The 18,285-nt window shown below is 40.6% G+C and overlaps 1 protein-coding gene across 3 annotated transcripts in view; it reads right to left on the bottom strand.

The window, feature by feature from the left end:
- The window catches only part of LOC117288993 (solute carrier organic anion transporter family member 4A1-like), a 28,993-nt gene extending 25,927 nt beyond the window's left edge, over nucleotides 1-3,066 (bottom strand). Inside the window, exons 1-2 of one of the 3 annotated variants that reach the window (XM_033769875.1) lie at nucleotides 3,001-3,066; nucleotides 2,701-2,811 (exon numbers count right to left, since the gene is read on the bottom strand). The gene's annotated coding sequence lies outside the window, so the exon portion shown is untranslated. Of the gene's footprint in view, nucleotides 1-528; nucleotides 729-2,700; nucleotides 2,918-3,000 lie in introns of those variants that run through there. The other 2 variants (XM_033769874.1, XM_033769876.1) reach the window with 2 other exon arrangements.
- Between the last annotated feature and the right edge of the window lie 15,219 nt (nucleotides 3,067-18,285).

Raw genomic sequence — 18,285 nt, 5'->3', positions numbered from 1 at the left:
AGATATCCATTTTTGTAAAAATGAGTGAGGTGGCGTGATACGCGGATCCAACCTAATGGTAGCGAATGGAATCATGTTCCAACTGTCGCTGAGCATGGTAGAATGGCGTCCAACCGACGAAGAAAACAGTTTGGTTGGGAAATGAAGAAATTATTGGGACTTTTTACGTTTGGTATAAATGACTCTGAACTGGAATTATGCTTGGTATAAATGCACTTTAATAAAGTTTTCACTTCAAAGTACTGCGGTTGTGGATAAAGATGACACTTTTTATCCCCTGAGAATTGAATATAATATATAACCTTTTTCAGATTGTGTATTATGTAATTGCAGATTTATCCACATGGACGGGCGCTCCCAGATCGATTTTCGGCAATATCTCAAAAACGCTCAAACTTCCAATTGCCAAATGTATTACACTACCTGTATTGATATTGACAAAACTTTAGTAAGGATTACCCCCAACGGTTTACGGAATTCTCATTCATAATATCAATCAATATGCATGCCTATTTGAAACCTACATACCTGTATGTATAAAACTCATCCCAGGAAATTGACATGTATACGACTGTTTTGTCACCGAGATCGTAACCGACAATCAGCCAAGGTAATGTACCCACGTCTACTAGATCAACGTGTTGTCACTATGTGTTCTGCTTGTGTTTCCTTGTGGTTGTACTTTCCCGATAATGATCCGACTTTGATAATTTGGGAACCCTGACATGTGGTGGCTATGCCGACAACCGCATACTAAACATTAAGCCCATTGTGAACCAAACTTTCATTGTGACTCTTGAAACGTCCTAGTTATGACCTCTCTCCAAAACAGCTAGCTGCTTTCCGATAATCGTTTCTCTATTGTTGTAAATCAACGGGACGATTCACAATTTGCTACAGGTCATAAAAATATAATGATTGACTGCTGTGAAACCATGACTGTGCATAACCTTGCCTAGTATTAAAATGTAACTTTCACAGATTTGTGAAATACATAAGATTGAAAACTTTTGACAAATGTCTGAAATTCTTACAGTTTTTAAGAATTTAGTAATTAGTTTTACTTTTTGTTAACCGTTTTCTTGTGAGTCCGAACACCGATTGAGCTTACTTTAACTTTCATAGGTCTACCGTTTAGTGTGTCTGGGTACCACACAGTGTGACTGTGGATACATTCTAGAGCCCCTTTCACACTGCATCTCATATCCCCGTGGAATACAGCCCGGGGAGGCCCCGGAGTTTTTGTTTAACCCCACGGTTACACCAGCGCCTGTTCACACTGTGTCCCTCTTCGACTAGACTTGACTCAAGTCCCAATCCCGTGCCATCCCCTGGAAACTACTGTTTGGTGATGCTCTTCATTCCCAAACCTGTTCCACATTTTGAGGGCAAAAAATATGGTACAAATGTTGATTTTGCAAGTTCTAAAAACATACTCTAATTAATGCACGTTCTAAAGTAGCACAAGGGTGAAATTTTTCGGGAATATTTGTTTGTCTCCAGTGAAGCCAAGGATGATACTTTGTATAGATATATTATCGATTTTATGAATAATTATTTGCTTTTTGGTGGGGTGAAGTAATAAATATTAACTTTAAAAAAAAAGTTTTTCAGACCCCAAAAGTTGCCCAAACACAATGAGCTGTGGCAACGTGTAATATTATGATTTGAAATGTAAGTTTCGTTTATTTAGACCCATGTCCCTACTATCCTTAAAGTATGTGAAAAATCTGCCTTTTTTTTTACCGTGGACACATTATGTAAATAAAAAGGAATTTTTTCACGTTTTGGGGGAAAACATTCTAGCTTTAAGGCAGGCTGTCATAACAGGATACAATTGCCCAAGTTGTTCTCATCGGGTATGAAACGACCAATGTTGGCCCTAATCACAACCAAATGGAAATTTACTGAGACCCCTGGCAAGTTGACATTTTTGGGTGCAAATAATATATACATAGGGTAGAAATTTCGATTTTGCAAGTTCTAAAAACATACAGTAATGCATGATGCGAAAATAGCACAAGGGGGAAACTTTGAGCAATTATTTTTTTTCTCAAGGAAGGCCAAGGATGATACTGTGTAGTATGAGCTAAATGTGAGCTAAAAACAGTTTTTCAGACCCCCCCCCCCCCCAAAATCGGCCTAAAATGGCCAAAAAACAAAATGAGCTGTAACAATATTAACGGGCTATATATTGAATTGAAAATGCAATTTTGTTTATTGCACCCCAAGGCCCTTCCACCCACAAAGTATTTTGTTTTGTGACCGTGATCACAATGGAGGCTAAACCTTACTTCCCTGGGGATTCTAGAAGATTTTACTCAAACGCAGTTCACGCCGAAGTGACTCCCTACTTTGCATGCAGAAATGTGATATTCAGGATAAATCATTTGTTCTTGATTAATCATTGTTTTATCTTCTTTTATTGTTGGGCACAATAAACAAATCCCTTCTTATTATTAATTCTAAGTACACATTTATTTAAACGCTCCCTATATATATTAATAAACCGTCAGCATGTTCCCATCTTGTCGGTCTTGAAATTTATTCCCGCAGATACAACCGAATAACAACACTAATAAAAAGGGCCGGACGTTACAGTTATATCCAACCACGTAGCCATGGACGATTTTTCCCGATGAAAATTTGAAATAAACATTGAGGTGAGTTTTTTCAGATATGATTTCAAATCATACTTACCGAGATGTATATATATGCAGAATGAACGCCTGATAACAGTTGTGGTTCACTTTCACGTCGGTGCAATTCTCATTAGACACTGTTATACAATGTGACATGTGCAGTGAACTTCTATAATATGATACGAGGACTAAAAATTCCATGACTTGCATAGGGTGCGTTCGTTTAGCTTCTCTGGGTCGACCCCGGTGTGTGGTGGGTTTTTGTTCCAGGACGAACGTGGGTAATTATCTGCACACGTTTGTCCTAGAAAAAAACGCCACACACCCGGGTCGACCCAGGGAAGCTAAACGAACGCACCCTTTATATAGCAAGTGTTATATTAAATTTTGTAGAGCGAAGTCATTGGACCATGAAGGGTAAATAACTCCAAGCTGACCTTCATTGTTACTCTGGTTGCACCGTAATTCACGGGAGGGTGATCATTGTATGTACACGTGAGCTAGGGTCGATCTCGTGGTGCTATTGCTCTCTCGTGGTGACGTCATGCACCTCGGGCCAGCCCCAAGTGACCCACTCCACAAGCAGGCCACTTGAGGCTGACCCGCCCCTGGAATGACGTCAAAGTTTTAGAACGTACCGGCGTCATAACTAGCGACGTTTATTCAGCTGCAGAGGGCGCACCTTTTTTTCACGGAGGAAATTATTTTTTCAAACTTAAAACAACTCCTTATTTTACAAACGTGCTGAAAATCCACAACAGCAAAACAAAGTTAACCCTGAACAAAGAGAGACCCATTTTGTGGCAATTACTAGTGGAATCATTGGTGATGGAGATGCATTTATCCAAAGTATAATACAGCTTTAAATCCAGTTTCAATCATGCAAGAGAGGGTCTATTCTCACTCATCTTCACTTTATAAATATGAAAACGACACAAAAGAAGGATCAGATTAAGAAAATCGAATATTTCTTAGTTATACCAAATATGATAACCTCATTGTCTATTAGAATTTGGAAAAACTTTTAGTAGCTTAGCCTATCAGCCTTAGCCTTGGCCATAGGTTCATCCATAATGAAAAATATTAACAAGTAGCCATATAAACTGTAAGGACTCCATCTTGAAAAATTAACCGTACAGTTTGAGCAAATAAAAGCCAGTTTTTAGGACCTTCAATGACCTTCATTGTTACTCTGGCTCTGGAATAACTGGTTTTAGGCGTTGTTCTGATTATTTTGAAAGTAATGTGTGTTGCTGTGCATGTGGTAAAGGGACACGAAATTATAATTTTGAAAATTGTTTTTCTCCATATAAAACCATGATCTTCAAATCTTTGATTTAAAGAAAAAGTAGTTGGTTGTGATAATTTATTCACAATGCTCGGTGTAAGAATTTCTCTCTATTCAGTAAAATATGCTAATGATAGACATACATTAAATACCTGTTTGTGCACGTATGGGTTTATCCATGATAAGAGATCAATGGAAACACTTTATTTTGAGCGCGGTGCAAATGGTTGTTTTGTAACTTCATGTGTTTTGTTAACATGCTTCATCGCTTCATCAATTAATTTGTCACGAGAAACATCATCCATAACCCCCTAACAGTTGCACTTTTAGGGGAAGGGCGTTGTTTGCATTCCAACACCTTCAACAACTTTATGATGTTAAATTTGCATTGGGGATAAAGATAGGTTCGAGTCTCACCCGAGTAATATGCATGGGATATTTTTTTCACAGGACTCGGGAAAGTACTGAGTATACAGTGCTGACACACATCGGTGTATGGGTCAAATTAAATTAATATTCTTTATCCCCAATGCAAATTTAACATTTATTATATCGTTGCGGTACCCACTGCCAAAACATAGGATTCGAACTGACTCTAGCTGCCGGGCAGTCTCGGTGGTCTAGTTGGTAAGCCACTGCTCTATGATAAATGCAGGGGGTTGTGGGTTCGAATCCCACTCGAGTAATATGCCTGTGATTTTTGTTGCACGGGACTCGGGAAAGTACTGGTTAAAACAGTGCTGACACACATCGGTGTATGATGAGTAAAAAAAACTTTTAAAAACATCATAGTACTAACCATTACGTTATATATTTGGTTTGGGGTAAGACCATGTGTGTTTGCCAGATAGAGTTTACTCTTTGAGAACTGTCTTGCTTTACCTGGAAAGTAGATACACATATAGTTACCGCAAACCAAATATATTATATTGATACCTTACCAAGCAATGCCTGAAATCCTATAACCATAACGTTGTTACTAATTATAATATGTCATTATTGACTCTGTTTCAGTTGTCTCCTCTAATGAAAGCTTTTAAAGCTGGTAATTGGTTAACGGTCAGTAATAACCAAGATACTAAAAGCCCGTCCTGACATAATGCGAAAGCCCATTACTGTCATCGCTGTTTTATTTTTTAAGAGTAGGCAATATATATTTTGTAAGAGCAAAATTATTGTTTGTTATGGAGAGCAATTTTTAAGAGAACAGTTTAATTTGATCTTCATTAAATTATAAGGGACAGCATGCTGCAATGGGTGAAAAATCACTAAAAGCTGATGATTGGAGGGGCATAACAAGGGGGCACGGCGGGAATGCCCTCCCGTTGATGTCTGTGATTCCAATGTGCCCCGAAAACAAATTTGAAAATCTAGACTTCCAATCTTGAGAGCTATTCATAAACGTTGTTACTTAGAAATGAATTGTTTGTAGTTTTAGAGAAAAGGGTAAAATCTTACCAACAACTTTGAACTATGAAAGGCCTCACGTAAACGAAGCGATTCGCAGGCATCTGAAAGTGCAAATTTGTTTCTTTCATTATCAGCTTGCATTTTCGATGACCAATAAAGGTCCGTCGGTCCTAGCCCCGCCTTTAAAATCGTCAGAGCATTAAGTTTTGTACGAGAGGAAAGCCCTTAAACATGGCAATCCGGTGGTGGTAAAATTTTGAAGATTGAGCATGATACTGGGATCGAAATTACCCGTTGTGAATCTTGTTTTTCTCTCCGACAGCTCTGTGAAAAAACTCCCAAAGTGGAGGTTGTTGAAATCGTGTCTGAGCAACCCCGCTTACTTGAGCTTTTTGCTATCAAGAAGTGTGCCAGTCGCCCTAAACCTTTAAACAAAAGGATGCATGGACATGCCAGGATTACTAAGGTACAAACTGCATCTCTCTAGGGTTATTATGCTAACCACCTAAAATGTATTTTGAGTAATTACCAATAGTTTCCTCAGCCTTAAATTGTAATTCGGCAGTATTATCATAGAGATTTGAACTGTGAATAATAATTATACACTTAACTTTTAAAGCTATTATACACTTTCGGTAAACAGTATTGTCCAAGTCCCACACTTCGTGTATCACAACTTATATATAAAATAACAATCCTGTGGAAATTTAGGCTCAATCGGACATCGGAGTCGGGAGACAATAACGGGAAAACCCACTCCTGTTTTTTGCGCGTTTCGACGTGTCATGACATGTGTTTATAACAAATCCGTAATTCTCGCTAACGAGAATTTATATTGTTTTACCGTTTTCTCAAAAAGTAAAGCATTTCATGGACTAATATTTAAAGAGAAACCTTTCACCATTACCTTCTGTAAACCCTGTAAATTATTTGTAAATCTGTGAACTTTTTGTTTTTTTCTGTACCCAAAGGGTCCAATGGCTTTAATTAAGATTGATTCGCAATTATATATCATTTTTAGCTCTTTGTGGAATCAAATACTTGACTGGTCCATCCCTCTAAATACAGACAACATTACCGGTAACATGCCTATTCCTTATATTAAGTGACAACTTGGGGACAGATGATGGATTGGTTTATTGGGATGCATGAGCTGCACAGTGCGCTGTAAATAAATTAATAGGGACAGTGGGTAAACAGATGGTGGCCCCGAATGGACATCGCATACGTCTGCAAAAATCGCATACGTCTGCAAAAAATTGCGAATAATTTCACGACATCTCGATTAATTTCATGACATTTTTTCTACGCGCACACGTTTGCGAAAATATGCGATGTCCATTTAAGACCACCAGGATAATACTTTCGCCTTAACAGTGAAATAAAAACTTTTTTTCGGGGGGGGGGGGTCTGTTTTGTTTTTGTGCGGGCCATAGGCCTATACTTCAATGTTTGTCTTTGTCTGCGCATTGTACTTAAAGTACTTCATTTGCCTAAAACATATTGGCTGCAATGAAACCTAACTTCAATTAAACTTGTCTGCCAAATTAAAATATGCTAATGCGGCTTGCGATGTTTGCCAAGTGTCGCATTATTGCACAGTTTGATGGGTGGAGCAAGCAACAAGCCCTATTAATGTAGCTAGGCTGCCCGGCCGGCTTGAAGCGTTTTATTCCTCAAACAACGCAAGGTGTGTCAACCTGACCAACATCAAATGCTCGAAATCGCCAGGTTTTTCGAATCATCAAACTTTTCGTCGTTTTTGAGTTTCTTATTCTTGAGACGTCGCACTTCCAATAACCACAATGAAATTTACTCTACTTATTACAGTGATTGTGTTTCCAATCCTCGTAACTGCAGGTAAGTTTTAACCAATTTTTTTTTGTATATTATATATAACGGCTTTTCCTACTGCCCTTTCATGTTCAATGTTGTTGCTCTTTGTATTGTAAACAAATACAAGCACTTGTATTAGTCAGTGTGAAATGTTTCTGAATATACAGCCCCATACAGTGTTGAATAGTCAACATTATAAATTTCACTCACATTTCACTAGACAAGTTTATAAATTCCATATTCTATTTAGTTGTACAGGCCTGACCCAAATTACTGTTAAGTATTAAGGGGGCCTACGCTCTGAAACTCGCTCTCCAACCAACTTCAAGCGTCGTCTAATTTTTACATTTTCAAGCGATCATAGTTATAAATTTACTGTAATCCAAACTTATAATTTGATTTAACTTAATGTAACTTATTTAGAAAATGTATATCCTAGTTTTATTTGCTGATGCCATCTGTCTCTGGTCTGTTTTACTGGAACAAGCTCCTTCTACACATCAGAGACTCTTCCTCGATCAGCTCATTCAAGACTCAGCTAAAACACATCTTTTCAGACAATGTTAAAGCGCTTTGAAACGCTTTTTTGTGGAAAGGCGCTATACAAATTTTATTTATTAAGGGAATCAATGTGTGGTGAAGAGGTTTAACAACTAGTGGTTTAAATCCAACGAGGCCTGGTAATTGATAATATCACCGAGACGAAGTCGAGGTAAACATCAAGAACCAGGCTCGTCTCGGTACAATTATCAAGAACCAGGCCTCGTTGGGTTTAAACCACTAGTTGAAAACCTCTTCACCACACATTGATTACCCAACTGGCTTTGGAGCATGTTTATATTATTGGTAAAATTTGGTAAATAATACATTGAAGTACGAATCAAATTCAATCGCAAATGGGACGGTTTTAACGAAGGGAAGCCATAAGTTGGTCACAGAATAACTGAAGGACGATATAAGATACAACTGTGTCCGTCATGCAATACTGTCCGGGGCTATGCAAAAACCGTCCGGCGGACATGTACATGACTGTACATGTATGTGCGCGCGTAAGAGAGCGTGCATGCACTGAACCTACGTATATGCAGCGCGTGAACATTCACGTAATGATTGCAGCGAATACCCAACGGCCGAACATTTCCCATGTCATTCATGACATGCACTTAGCTTTTAAAAAAATGGCGAACGTGTTCCGTCGACCAAGGGCGTTTAACTTACTGCAAGGACGGTTTTGCACGGGGCGGACACAGATGCATATGCAAATGTGTCCGGGCGGCACAATTGCATTATTAAGAAGCATCTGGACGGACACAATTGCATATGCAAAACCGTCCGGTGGACATTATTGCATATGCAATATTGTCCTCCATCGCATAGAGTACATAATTGTATGCGACAACAATACAACTGAAACAATCTCTGAATCGGCAATTAGTACTGTACACACCATAAACCACACCACAACAATTTCAACAAAGTCGTCAAAATGTTAGTTTTAGTCGGGATTATTTGTGACGTTCATAGGTGCTTATTCATTAAGGCAAACCAAAATTTGAAAATTTCAACTTTGATTTGATCCCTCTGGCTAATCGTCAGTTTGAACGGCTTCACTGGCACCTATAGCCTTTCACTCCGGAAAAAACCGCCGCTGTAAAAGCCCACCCCTATACACTGTGCGTACAATGTGTGCTGGTAACCACATCGCACGACACGACGCCCCCGTACGCTATCCGCATGCGTCGGCCATTATACCTCTGTTCTCACAGCACTATGACCTTACGAAGATCATGCCGATCACCCCGATCTGAAAAAAAATTCAAATCGGGGCACAATCGCCGTCAAAATCCACAAATTTTGCAAATTACAGACTAAATCACGACTGTACTGCGATGCTTCTACGTCAAAAGCGTTGCTGATTCGATGCCACTACGGTAACACTAAGACCAATGCCGACCAAGCAGTCGTTTCTACTTTGTTGCCGCTGCGACGTGTAGGACGATACCACTACGCTGGTGCTGACCATATTACGCTTGTAGTGTAGTATGCTTCTTGTACGACTTGTGGCGATGTCTAATACCCCATTGACACAGCACTATATGACCTTAAGAAGATCGTACCAATCACCCCGATCTCAAAAAAATATCAAGTCGGGGTGTGATCACCGTCAAAATCAAGCAAATTTGGGGGAGCTTGTAGCTTCCCGACCTAGGAGATCCCACCCTGACCCTACCACGCCCATGGAGATCCTCCGACGTTTGGCCCACGATTGGTCCGCGATGGTCACGCTCTCGGCCACTTTTCCAGCGTGTAGAAGCGACGTCTATGTGTAAACATGTTCAAAATAAGTGTTGGGGCAGCTTGCAGCTTCCCGACCTAGAAGATCCCACCCCGTCCATAATGATCCCCAACGTTTGGCCAATGATTGGTCCGCGATTGACCACCCTCTCGGCCATTTTTCCACCGCAGTAGAAGCGGCGTATATGTGTGACCGGGGTATTAGACATCCTCCCCTTTCTCGACAACGTTTTATTACCAGAGACCACACCAATGACATGCGCTTTCCTTTTTGAACCCCCCCCCCCCCCACGCTGTTACCGGGTTTGGTTTCGAATTTCTCGCCTCGGCGTTATTTTGAACGTTTTCAGTTCGTCCCGGTTGACTATTTTTCTGTGCTTGTCTTCTAAAAAAATCATATGATGCACATAATGCTTTTTACCTCCGAAACGTTTTTTACGGGGTCACATGGTTCTCATTTCCTGGTATGTTTGCACAGGGCTACATGGTTCTCAATTCCTGGTCTGTTTGCACAGGGCTACATGGTTCTCAATTCCTGGTCTGTTTGCACAGGGCTACATGGTTCTCAATTCCTGGTCTGTTTGCACAGGGCTACATGGTTCTCAATTCCTGGTCTGTTTGCACAGGGCTACATGGTTCTCAATTCCTGGTCTGTTTGCACAGGGCTACATGGTTCTCAATTCCTGGTCTGTTTGCACAGGGCTACATGGTTCTCAATTCCTGGTCTGTTTTGCACAGGGCTACATGGTTCTCATTTCCTGGTCTGTTTGCACAGGGCTACATGGTTCTCAATTCCTGGTCTGTTTGTACAGGGCTACATGGTTCTCAATTCCTGGTCTGTTTGCACAGGGCTACATGGTTCTCAATTCCTGGTCTGTGTGCACAGGGCTACATGGTTCTCAATTCCTGGTCTGTTTGCACAGGGCTACATGGTTCTCAATTCCTGGTCTGTTTGCACAGGGCTACATGGTTCTCAATTCCTGGTCTGTTTGCACAGGGCTACATGGTTCTCAATTCCTGGTCTGTTTGCACAGGGCTACATGGTTCTCAATTCCTGGTCTGTTTGCACAGGGCTACATGGTTCTCAATTCCTGGTCTGTTTGCACAGGGCTACATGGTTCTCATTTCCTGGTCTGTTTGCACAGGGCTACATGGTTCTCATTTCCTGGTCTGTTTGCACAGGGCTACATGGTTCTCAATTCCTGGTCTGTTTGCACAGGGCTACATGGTTCTCAATTCCTGGTCTGTTTGCACAGGGCTACATGGTTCTCAATTCCTGGTCTGTGTGCACAGGGCTACATGGTTCTCAATTCCTGGTCTGTTTGCACAGGGCTACATAGTTCTCAATTCCTGGTCTGTTTGCACAGGGCTACATGGTTCTCAATTCCTGGTCTGTTTGCACAGGGCTACATGGTTCTCAATTCCTGGTCTGTTTGCACAGGGCTACATGTATAATTTCACTTTCCCTCTTACACACTAAAACAAAAAATGAAAAGGCGACGTGGAAAAAATGAAAACGAGACGGAAAAATTAAAACGCGACGGGAAAAAATGAAAAGGCGACCGGAACAAAAATTAAAACGCGACGATTTTTTTTTCAAAAAGAGTGGCACATGCGGAACACCATACCAACCCCTTCCACTATTATACTCCCAGCTATAGTTGTAGTTCTTGAATGTAAGAGGAACTTGTCAATGTTTGGCGAAACCTTTATTTTATTTCACTTTCTTTCTTAAACAGCTCGAATAAACTATTTAAAGCCATTGGACACTTTCGGTATTAAGTATTGTCCAAAAGGCCCACACTTCGTATATCACAACTGATATAAGAAATAACAAACCTGTGAAAATTTAGGCTCAATCGGTCATCGGAGTCGGGAGAAAATAACGGGGAAAACCCACCCTTGATTCCGCACGTCGACAACGAGAATTGATAATTGTTTTCATGTTTTCTCGAAAAGTAAAGCGTTTCATGGAATAATATTTCAAGAGAAGGCTTTCACCATTACCTTCTGTAAATCCTGTGAGTTATTTGTAAGTCTGTGAACTTTTTTTGCGCCGAAAGTGTATAATGGCTTTAATTGTAAAGCTCCCTTCAGGTGTTCGGGTGTAGCCCAATCGTTTCAGACAGGCGCTCCGCCGAACCAAATTCTGAATTAAGTACATACAAAATGTCGAAGTCTGAAATGACTTGCTTGTGTTTGTCTGTGTTAGTTAGCCAGGTTTCGGTTAGCGCAATGAAATCAAAATCATGATCCGTGTAATATTATAGTCAGTGAGGAGGTTGGCTTTGTTGCACATGGACTGTGCATTTAAAAGTTCTAACTAAATGATATTCACCAATATTATAATACATGAAACCATATCGCAAATAATACAACTGAGAGTTTGGTTTATGTGTGTATATTGCAAAATGTCAGTCCATTGCATTTAAATATTGACTGCTTTGAGTGCTTTGAATCCCGAGGTGATCTTTGTCAGATTCTGTTAAAGGCAGTGGACACTATTAATAATTGTCAAAGACTAGCCTTCACAGTTGGTGTATCTCAACATATGCATAAAATAACAAACCTGTGAAAATTTGAGCTCAATCGGTCATCGAACTTGCGAGATAATAATGAAAGAAAAAAACACCCTTGTCACACGAAGTTGTGTGCATTTAGATGGTTGATTTCGAGACCTCAAGTTCTAAATCTGAGGTCTCGAAATCAAATTCATGGAAAATTACTTCTTTCTCGAAGACTATGGCACTTCAGAGGGAGCCGTTTCTCACAATGTTTTATACCATCAACCTCTCCCCATTACCCGTCACCAAGTCATGTTTTATGCTAATAATTATTTTGAGTAATTACCAATAGTGTCCACTGACCCCTGCACGAGATAAATTCCGCTAAGTCTCACCTGCCTCGCAGATATCGACTTCTGCGAGCGTCTTGCCCGATCCATGCCCAATTTATCCTTGATTCAAATCCTGTTCTCGTGCGAGAGGTATCCCCAAGCATATCGCGCCAACTAGCAAACAAGTCGTAGAGTGCACGCTCACAGTCAAAATGTGGTCTCGCGTGCGGAACAGGTTGGGGCAATGCAGAGCATCACAAAACAATAGTTTTCTGGCGATGGAACGGGATTGGGACTTCAGTCAGTCTATGCCCAATTGAACTGCAAACCTATATCGTGTCACTCTGTTCCTGTCTGTCCCCGGCCCCTAGCCTGGGTCTGGCTCAAGGCTACTACAATGAGCCTCATGGGCCAGCCTTTTGGACATTATGCCTTGCATCAGACCGCAGACTACAAATAATTGCAGCTCCTTCTATACCGACACTCATCTGGTGCCGGCCATGCCTTGGCTGGGTCCACACACCTTCGTTGGTGCATGGGCCAATCTAACCTTTCAGCCAGCCCTGACCATGATTGTGTGTTCCCCCCCCCCCTCGTTGAGCTCAATTGCTTGTCGAAGTTGCTAGTCTGGTCCCCTGACCAAAGATTCCTTGACGTCTCTTGTTAAAAATCTTAGGTCAGGTATCACCCACGGTTAAAAATAGAGCATGACGCAATTTGTCAGGGTCGGGGTCATCTCCAGGGAAACCATGTCTGCACTAGTTGCGATAACGGAACCCTCCTCCCGACGGCCGCCAGGCCAGAGGGTTACGAGATTCTTTTGATCGGCAAAATGACAATCTTGTTTAACACGTATAATTTTGACAGCTAGTCACCAGATTTGCCCCATTTTTACCACTTTCAACAATCATGACACTTAATCCTCAATGTCTAATGAACACTCAAGTCAAAAGTTACAAAACACCTTTGAGAACATATTTTTGAAGAAAAAGGACAAAAACTTACCAGATCTCGGAGCGATTTCCCAGGTTTATATTTTGAACTTGTCGCATCGCTTTGCAAACACTTTATTTAGGCACAACGCCTGCATTGGCTTTAAATAATAATAGCTGGCATCAACACTCTACGGCCGACAGGACTGACATTATAATTCCATACCGAACATCAACGATACTGTCCGAATGTTGACGACAACACGTTCGGAACATTTCGGATAACTTCGAAAAAGGAGGAATTTCATCCTTTTTGGTCACGTGATTTTGGGTGACACCGGACCCTAAATTCGACAGAGCCTAGTCGGAGATTTTTGGGTCTGGGAACCAGACTACGAAGTTGCGAGATAACATTGAAAGAAAAAACACCCTTGTCACACGAAAATTACTTCTTTCTCGAAAACTACGTTACTTCAAAGGGAGCCGTTTCTCACAAAGTTTTATACTAATCAACAGCTCTCCATTACTCGTTACCAAGTAAGTTTTTATGCTAACAATTAGTTTTAGTAATTACAAATAGTGTCAAGTGCATTTAAGCTAAAAACATCCTTGCTTAGTTAAACCAGAATACCGGCCAAGACTCCACTCAAATGTTTTGCAAGTAAAGAACAGTAAAATGGCCCCCAATGTGATACTATAACATACGCACTAACAACAGAAGTGCAAAATGTTGAAACTGCATGTATCATATTAAAAGGGTACCGACGAGTTCTTTACCGGTCTTTTAAAACCGGCAAGGTCGTTGCCGTGTGATAAAGGCCCGAGCCGAAGGCAAGGGCCTTTATCGCACGGCAACGATCATGCAAGGTTTTTAACATATGTTTAAGAACGAGTCACTACTCCTTATTCCCATTCATATATGCCCTTTTGTTTAAAAGCGCGCGCGCTTAGAAATAGATTTCTCGCGTGCTTAGAACTAGATTACGCGCTATTATTAATAGCTATGAATTGCGCGTTCCGCGTAAAAATATTGGCGTACGCGCGCGCCCGATACGCGGAAGTCAGCCGGTTATAAACAGCTCTAGCTGGTCATAATTAACCATTTAAACACCCCCACGTGACGCGCTCTCAGCCAATAAGAGTAGCGAAACTGTCAGGGATATTTATGAAGAATCATTATTTATTAGAATTGGTATATATGTAATTTGTTTTTCGGTCGATCCAGATTTATGCTAACAACAAACAGCTTCAGCTGGTCATTATCAACCGTTTAAACACCCCCACGTGATGCGCTCTCCGCCCATAGGAGTAGCGAAACTGTCAGGGGTATTTATGAATAATCATTATTTGTTAGAATTGGTATGTATGTAATTTGTTTTTCAGCCGATCCAGATGTATGTTCAAGCACGCCGTGTCTAAACGGAGGAACATGCCAGGCTAAGGAGGGAGGTGGATACCATTGTATATGTTCCAATTGGTTCACAGGAGTTCATTGTGAGACAGGTAGGTCTAAAGGTCTTTGCACCAGCATGCTGCTGACTGTACACATTCAAAAGTATGTTACCTAGCTGGCACGGAATTCATGTATTAATTTCCAATCCAGTTGAGCACCAGGTGAGGGGAAACCCAAACTCGGAATAAGTGTGTTAATTGCACCAATTCCTAATACGAAATCATTTTAGTTGGTGGTTTCGCCCTTTGTTGAAGTGTTGCTGAAGTCTCCAAACAACACTGACCTGTAGATCACACTCCCGACGGTGTAAAAGAGTACTAACAGAGGGCACTATTGTGTGCAAATTAGCGTAGCTGCGCAAGTAGAACTTTTGTATCTTAATTCAGTGGTTTTACAGTTAAGTTTGTTCGTAGACCCGAACCACACTTCCTTGGTGGGGGTAATCTGTGAAAGAATGACAGTAGCAAGTTCTTTATAATTTACCGAGCTAGCCTTTACCTTAAACTGGTAAAAATGAATATTAAGATGAGTTTTTGTTTGAAGTCAGCTAGTCACAATCTATGATTTATAATTTCCACCTGGAGAGAAGACCTACATCTTTTCACCCAGACAAACTGGCGGCATGACAAAAAGAGTGTCAGAAACGCTTTTTACGTAGAAGCAGTAAAGTTGGGCAGAGTCTTCAATATTATGCCAAATTGTTGGATTTAGACGGCAATCATGTCCCAACTTGATAACTTTTTTAAGATCGGGGTGATTGCCATGCTCTTCGTAAGGTCGTAGTGCTGTGTGAACGGGGTATTATTGATAGCATTAGGGTTTTGTATAATGTAATCGTCTTGCCAGTATACGTCGAAGTTAAATGTTTCTCAAAAAGGCTAGAGTTATAACCAAAAGTATTCATTCCCCTTTGCATACCAGTTGTATTATAAAGGTGTTTCGTGCAATATCTCCAATCAAAGCTTTACAACTTCCTTAATCAAATTTGTTGAGTCAATTCACAAAAACAAATCGGACAATGCATAAACGGACAAAAAAATTGTTTTAAACAACGTAACAAGTCAGGCTTTAAATTAATGTTTGCAACGCAACTTTTACCAGTTAGCGTGTACAGTGGGCACATGGTCAACATTTCATAAGCATTCTATGCTAACAATATCATTGTGTACAGTGGCCTATTGTTTTTAATTTGAAAATTACTTATTTTTGATCAGAAATTAATGAATGTGCAAGCAATTCTTGTCAGGATGACGAAATATGCATTGACGGAGTAAACTCATTCACCTGCGTTTGTTCCCACACTGCTTTTGAAGGTGACAGGTGTCAAACCCGTAAGTTTAATTGTTGCAAGAATGTGGTAAACTCAACCCTCAAAAATATCCCCGTTGCTTTCAAAAGCACTGGACACTATTGGTAATTACTCGAAATATTTGCTTGCATAAAACCTTACTTCGTAACAAGTAATGGGGAGCTGTTGATAGTATAAAACATTATGAGAAACGGCTCCCTCTCGAGTAAATGTAGTTTTCGAGAAAAAAGGTAATTTTCCACGAATTTGATTTCGTGACCTCATAATTAGATTTTTAGGTCCCGAAATAAAGCATCTGAAAGCGCACAACTTCGTGTGACAATGGTGTTTTTCTTCCATTATTTTCTCGCAACTTCGAAAACCAACAATAATATTGAGTTCAAATGTTCACAGGTTTGTTATTTTGTGCACATTATGTTGAAATACACCAAGTGAGAAGACTGGTCTTTGACAATCACCAATAGTGTCTAGTGCATGTAAACATCCGAGTACAAGTCGTTGTGTGTACAAGATATGTGGAGCAGAAAGTCCGCGATAAATCTGTAACTCATTATGCATTCAATAAATATCCTTTAAGAAGAACATTTTCAAAATAGCAACTTTAGTTTTACGACGGCCTCTTGTCGTGGGCAAAAAAAGTCGGGACACAAAACTGCCGAATATCCTTCAGAATTGTTTGAACTATATAGCCCGGTTCATACTTCATGCGAACGCGAATTCGACGTGAATTTGACATCACACCCTCCTTTCGCAGCGATTATTCGCAAGGGAGTAGAGCAGAGTTCAACTGCTGCGAATCGTTCGTTGCGAATTTCTGACGTCAAGATTCGCTTCGCATTCGCATTCGCAGGAAGTATGAACCGGGCTTACAGTGAATTATAAAAATAAATCTGCTCAAATATTGTCTTTTTGCAGCTGATGTAATACCTCCAGTATTTAGCAACTGTCCAACGAACATAACACTGCCAATACCATTTGGGCAAAACGTTACTTCTGTCCAGTGGCCAATCCCAACTGCCTCAGACAATTCTGGGGAAGCTCCTAATGTGAGAAATGTATCTGGATACCCTGGCCAACAGTTTGCCAAAGGAACAACCAAAGTGAACTACACAGCAACAGATGGAGCTGGCAATGTGGCCAATTGTTCATTCAATGTCACCATTACACAAGAAGGTAGGAGAAGGTTCAGAGATCAATGGGAGACTTTCTGGGACGATAGAGGGCAGCAGACTTACCGGGTAAATCTATTGTTCTCAGAATTATGCGCATGTTCAGGACTACGTAAACAATGGAAATTTACCCGGTATATCTGCTGCCACCTAGCGTTGGAAAGTCTCCTATTGAAGGAAAGTCTTGAAGATCAAAATAATTTGTTCGATTACCCTTGATAGTATAACCATTACAAGATAAAATGTAAATAATAGACAATAAGAGTCCTTTGTTTTTTTCTGTATTCAGGGTTGAAACACGGTCACGTGGGGTGAACTTGTCTAGTGATCGCGGGCGCAAGTTTTGCGTGAACTAGTGCCCGAGCGGGCATTAGTCTCTAAATGTGTGACTAGTTATAGTGCCCTCTGTTGACGTGAACCGTGAACGGCAACTAAAAAACTTCCTCTCTTTTCCAAGTGTCTTTTCTTATTGGGCCTCTGAGTGACCAGAAGAGGGATCCATTTCTCTCGGCCCTCTTTTGGTCACTCAAAGTCCATTGGGGAATAGTATATAAATGTTGACTGCTACGGGGTACCGTTACTATTTATCGGCCCAAGGTTATGTCAAAACCATGACAATGCCCGAAACTGTGCCTCAATTATTTAGCAGTAAATTTTTCTTTTTTATACTGAATAAAGATTATTCGAATCAACCTTGACACGGAACGCTAGTCGTACATTATACATACTGCACGCACGAGCGACCTAAGTTTCGACCGTTATTATCAAGGTGGGCACATCGATTGACTATGCCCCAGGCTTAGTGAACTATGACGTCATCTTGACAAAAAAGGGGGGAACCGCTATGTCAATAGCTCCATTTTTAACCAGTCAGGTTAGAGGATTCTATATTATGAGGTATAGCCTCAAATATGTGCATAATATTTAACCGGCTTTTGATGGTAGGTTTGGGTTTCCGATAAGTAACTGATTAACTTCCACTCTTCTCCAAACCACAGACAAACCCCAAGATACCAACGTACTAATTTGCAATACCACGGACAATAGGAGTTTGGTGTACGCATCCATGTCACTAGGCCTACTGGTTGTGACTTTGCTGGCAATCGTATTCTGCG

This window comes from Asterias rubens, chromosome 4, assembly GCF_902459465.1.
Source record: "Asterias rubens chromosome 4, eAstRub1.3, whole genome shotgun sequence".
Taxonomy (NCBI): Eukaryota; Metazoa; Echinodermata; class Asteroidea; order Forcipulatida; family Asteriidae; genus Asterias; species Asterias rubens.
This window is presented reverse-complemented; position numbering and strand designations above follow the sequence as displayed.